Raw genomic sequence first — 6,145 nt, forward strand, 5'->3', positions numbered from 1 at the left:
CATTTTTGAGTCTTGCTTTCCCACACCCACTGATACTGCCTTACCCGCCCTGCCCTCCTGCCAGCCCAGCCCTGCCAAGTCTGAGTTGTCAGTGGGCCTTGGATTTGGGAGAACTTCCAGGGCTGCCTCAGGCAGCCTCAGCATCCACATCTTCCTGAAGCTTTCTCCTGTCATCTCTCTCTGTCCACGTTCCTCCCTTATTCCTTCTACCCAATAGGGTGGCGCCCATCTCTTGCCAGGACAGTCACACCCACCTCTTAATTGACCTCGTCTCCTAGCCTCCTATTTTGGTCCCTACTTAACTCACCCACTCTCTCTCCACTTGACAACTAGAATGACTTTCAGAAGCACCAGTCATACCTCGTGGTGCCGGGGCCTAATCTTCCAGAGCTGTCCTACTGCTTTCAAGTCTGAACTGCTTAATGTGTTTGAGGGCGTCCTCAACCTTGTTGTGTGTCAGACCCCTTGGGAATCTTAAAAGGCAGATTTGGAATCAATCAGACTTGACAATCTACATTTTGGACAATGGTGCCATTGTTGCTGGCCTGTACAGGGATGGGGAGGGCCCTGCTTGTCAACCTAGCCTCATCTTTTGTTACCTCCCCACCAGGTTCCAGCCACACCCCAGCCTGTTCTAGATCCCAGAATGCATCATGCTCATGCTCTCCTCTGGGCCTTTGCATATGCTCTCTCCCTAGAACATGGTCTTTCCCTGGCCTAGCTGACTCCTACTCCTTTGTTCAGTTACATCCTGGTGTCACTTCCTTCAGGAAGCCTTCTCTGATTCTTGACGTTCAGAAGACAAGAGTTGAACATGTTTGTGGCTTGGTGTGGTGTGAGTTGAATGGGAAGAGTGGTAAGGACCTTTTTATGCTAAATGACAAAATCAAAAAGGTGAATGAGCTGGCCGATGAATTGTGGGACATCACCCAGAGAGTGGGGAGCTCTCTCCTACAGACAATTCGAGGAGGCAGCTTTTGTGTCTCCTGGGGACTTAAGGGGGAAGCCTCTGTGAACCAGGCTTGTCTGTAGGTCATTGCTGATGGGAGCTTTGCTTTCCCATGGCGCCACTCTTGGCTGAGCAGAGAGGATCCTTGCGGTGTTGGGTGTTGCCGTGAACTCTGAACAAGCTCAGCCTCACACGTGTTTATTTTCAGGCCACTCAAAGGTAGTGTCAGGGTAAGCAAGGTCAGAGAGGAATGAAAACTTTTCTCAGAAAGCTTTTTTTTCCCAGTCCAACTCATCTTCCAGGAGCTCACCTAAATGAGCAAAGAGAAGAAGCATCTGCTCTCTGTCCTCTAGAACTTTTGGAAAACAAGGAGTTACTGCTTTAGCCACAGACCTGTGACTCTGCAAGAAAGGTGACATTGGCCTCAAAAAGAAGAGCACTGTTGAAAAAAGAATGCCCCAACAGGTTATAATGTGATCCTGGAGGAGTCCACCGTGTTACCCAGCAGGCCGTTGACCTTGTAAATAAACAAGGTTCTTGCCCAGAGAATTAATGCACCCGCTGGGCATATTAAGCAATCTTACGTGTGAATGAAATGTTCAGGAAAAAAACCAAGCCAGAGAGAAAGGTTCTTGTGGTCAACTGCAGCGCCAACCCGTTGCACCCAAAGTAGCACACATTTTAAAGACCAGTAAAAAGCCTGAGCTGATGGACCCCACACCCCGTGAAGTCACGGCATGAGCAGGGTGGAAAAATATAAGAACTCCGACTGTTAAAAAAAAGTTCTGTTTTGACCATCGCTTCAGAGAATCACCGAGCTAAGTTTCTGTTATAGACATCTTATTTCCTTAAGACATATTTTCTTTGGGGGGGGGGGGATGTTTTTTCTTTTTCTTTTCCCTTTCTCAAATCATTTGGATTTCTTAGAACTCATTTGGAAGTTATAAAATAGCAGGTTAGAAGTCGCCTATTCCTAAACTAGAGAAATCCTGGATTTTGCTACAATGCTTCTGCCAGGATTCCTGCACAGACTCTCGGCCCCGCAGGGAGCTGGGAACGGAATCTGAAACATGTGACATTGCGTCTTCATGATGTAGACCTATTTAGCCATGTGATCTCAGCTTGGGTAGGAGCAGTGCCAGTGAGGTCTGGAAAAAAGCAGAACATTCGTGACAGAGCAAGCTCAGTAGTCAGGTTAACAGCCAGGGGAGTGTTGGGAAGTGTGTGACATGTGAAGGAATCTAATGCCATTGCTCTTTGCTACAACGGAAACATCTGCCCTCCCACTTTAAGTAAGTCCTACCACAGAATACCTCCTTCTGAATGTTGTTTCCTCTTTTTCTTAAAGAGAGAAGCCCAGTGAAGCTCTCCTTCAGCCCTGCCCCACCCTTTCCTCCTCTGGGACGTTTTGGGTTTGTTTTGCACTGTCATAGTTACAGAGGTTGAGCAGTTGGTCTGTTTAAAACAGATAACGCCTTCAGTTTATTCCTGGTGAGAACTGCCAGGTTTAGTGGATTATTCCTCTGTACCCCAAAATTAGTAGGCGCTATAGAAAGTTAAACAAGAAACTAGGAAAATTTGGGAAATAAATGACTTTCTTTTCCACAATAGAAAATGTTACTCTGCCTTAAGGGAAATTTTCAGAAATGAATTTGATAAATTGTGAAAGAAGATGATGATCAGGAAGGGGAAAAATGAGTTAAGCAAGGGCAGTTAGGATATCTAGTCTTACTAATCTTTTGCTGCCTTTGAGTCATTATTTACAATGCATGAAAATGAGTAGCTCTGGTCTCCAACTAGAATGTGAGATTTCTAGTTCCTTTCTTTATCTGCCCTCTAGCGGGCACATTACCGAACAGAAAATTCAATAGAGGGGCTCACTAGAAAAAAGCAGAGGCACAGTAAAAAATAACACACACACACACACACACACACACACACACACACACACGAACCACCATATTCTTTACCGCTTATCTTCATAATCCTGCAAGATAAATAATAAATTCTTGTTTATATTCTCATTTATAGATCAAACAGTTCCAAAATATGGAATTAATACACATATATACCTACTCCACAGGGAATATATGTATTTTCACAACAAAATGTTCATGCCCAACCACTCATTATTCCAAGGATATGATGCTTTGTATTCTTGAGTTCTCATAGTATCTTACAAAAGCAATAGGGTTTTTTTTTTCCTTTTTCCAAACATGAATGCATATAATAAAACTAAGGACTCACCATGTGGACATCCTCTATCTCCCGATAGTTACCTGTTCTCCATCTCTGAATTTCCTCAGAGTTTGCTCACATGTTCCATCTTACATTAGGCGGGCATTTTGGTAACAGCAAAGAGATTGAAAACAGCTGATGCACCCAAGCCCAGGAAAATGGGTAAAAAGTATGGCTATTTACATAATACATTCAAAAGACAATGGAAATGAAGTACAGCTAAATGCATTACTCTGGATAAATCTAAAAAGCATTTTGAGTAAGAACACTTGCAGATTACATACCAAATATCATTTGAATAAATTTCCAAAACACACAATAACTAATACATTATTTGGGACTGGTAAACACAAAATCATAAGCGTGGTTATCCTTGGAGGAAGAGTCCCATTCAGTCAGGCCCAGAGTTATGTGTGTAATGATTTCTTTCTGGATCCAGTGGGGTGTACACGAGTGTTGCTTATTACCTATTTCTTGTGCATGAAACATGTAATTTTTATTGCAGTAAAATACACACAACAAAATTGATCATTCTGATTTTTACAGAGAATTCAGTGGCATTACGTGCTTTCACACGGTTGCGCAGTCACCACTCTCCCTCACCAGAAATTTTTTATCATCTCAAACTTTGACTCTGGCGTCTTATCCAAGACATTATTGCAACATCCAAAGTCAAGAAGACTATGTCCTATGTTTCCTTATAAGGATTTTGTAGTTCTAGTTCATATATTTCCATCTTTTATCCAGTCTGAGTTCACTGATATGCATGGTGTGGTGACAGTCCAACAGTATTCTTTCCTACGGTAATACATTTTTATTTTTTTATAGTATTTTTAAATTTTTTTACATCATTGTACCTTTTTAAACAATATTTGCTTCCTCCCCACCCCCTCAGGTGTAGTCCCTATAGAGTTTCCTTCCCCAAGGCCCCTGTGCACCATCACCTCAGTCCCCTGTGCTCCTCTCTCCCTCCCTCTGATCCCTCTCCCTCCTCCTCCCCTGCTGGGTGTCTCCGGTTTATAATTGTCTGTTTTTGCTTTGTTGTGTTTTGTACTGTTATTATTTTTTACACTGATGTCTTATTTGGTTCTCCTATATTCATGCTATAAGTAAAACCATCTGAAATTTTTCATCTTCCTTCTGGCTTATTTCACTGAGCATAATTCCTTCTAGCTCCATCCACGTTGCTGCTACGGCTGCAAAATGTTCAACATCCCTTATCATCAGGGAAATGCAAATCAAAACCACACCTTTCACCAGTAAGAATGGCACATATCAAAAAAACAAGCAACAACAAATGTTGGCGAGGATGTGGTGAAAAAGGAACTCTCCTGCACTGCTGGTGGGAGTGCAAACTGGTCCAACCATTGTTGAAAGCTGTGTGGGGGCTCCTCAGTCTACTAAAAATGGAGCTACCATATGACCCTGCAATTCTACTCCTAGGGATCTACCCAAAGGACACAAAAACATTGATTCAAAAGACCACCTGCACCCCTATGTTTATTGCAGCACTATTTACAATAGGTGAAACCTGGAAACAACCCAAATGCCCAAACATAGACGACTGGATCAAGAAGATGTGGCACATGTACACAATGGAATATTATTCAGCAATCAAAAATGATAATACATTTTTAAACAGAAAAGATTAGTTGCAGAAGAGATCCTCCTCATTTATCAATGAAAAAAGCTGGGATAGAAGTAAAAACAACATGCTAAGCTTCCGCCACTGGTGAAAAACAGCAACAGACTAGACTCCAAAGCCTGTCCATTTGGTGCAGCCTTAGTGTAGACATTGCTCCAGGGCCCACGCTGCATGAATCCCCACCAGAGTTCGGATCCACCCTGACTGGTGCGGGGTGGGGGTGGAAGGCGGGGAGGGGGGGTCCTCCCCTTCCATCACCCCGGAGGCGGGGTCCACCCTTCTCGCGTGTGGAGGGAAAACCCGGCAAATCCTCGACCGTCAAGCAGCTGTGATGCGCGGAGTCCAGCTCCGCATTCGTGCTGAAGCCAGACCGGGTTTTCCCTCGAGCTCCGGCAGGGGCGGAGCCCGGGCCGGGCCCGGGAGGGGGCGGGGCGCCCGCTCCGCCCTGATTGGTCGCCGGGGCGGCCGGGGCCGGCGGGAGTTTCGCGGGCTGCGCTGCGCGGGAGCTACCTGGGCCGATGGCCTCGCCGCGGCGGGCGGGACCCCGGGGGCGCGCGGGGTAAGTTCTGGGGACCCCGTGACGCGGGCCCGGTGACCGGCTCTGTCTTCCGGCCCCCCTGCCGCGGCGGCGCCTCGGGGACGTCCGGAGCCTCCGCCGCTGTGGGCCTCCCAGACCTGGGGCCTCGGCCCGGCGTCCCGGCTGCGGCGGCCGTTCCGGGGGGGGGGGCGGGGGGGCGGGGGGGTAGACGCGGGGGGCCGGGGGGGATGGGGCGGCCGTTAGAGGACTTGGAGTCCAGGACTGTGCCCGCTGGGCAGGAAGAACGCCCCAGCTGGCATTGCTGTGTGGGGGCGGGTGTTGCCTGGAGTCGCAAACTTTTTTTTTTTAATTTTTAAAATTTATTTCTATTTTACATCATTGTTCATTTTTTAAAAATTATTTTATTTTATGTACTTTTTACATTATTTTTCACTTTGCACAATTTGCATTTTCAGCTTGGTTATACTCCCCATACAATTACCACCCTACTTGTTTTGAGCCTACCCCCGCCTCCAAGTGTGTCTCTGGTTTATAGTTGCTTGTTGATTTTGATTTATTTATTGTAATTACCTTTTTCCTGGTCCCTTATTTAGGTTTTCTAAATTCCTGCTGTGAGTTGGACCATCCGGTATTTTTCTTTTTCTTTCTGGCTTATTTCGCTGAGCATGATCCCTTCTAGCTCCATCCATGTTGCTGCAAATTGCATGTGTTTATCTTTTTTGATTGCTGAGTAATATTCCATGGTGTATATGGACCACATCTTCTTGATCCAGTC

Source organism: Talpa occidentalis, unplaced genomic scaffold (genome assembly GCF_014898055.3).
Source record: "Talpa occidentalis isolate TD23 unplaced genomic scaffold, MPIMG_talOcc4v2.1 talOcc4.4, whole genome shotgun sequence".
NCBI classification, from domain to species: domain Eukaryota; kingdom Metazoa; phylum Chordata; class Mammalia; order Eulipotyphla; family Talpidae; genus Talpa; species Talpa occidentalis.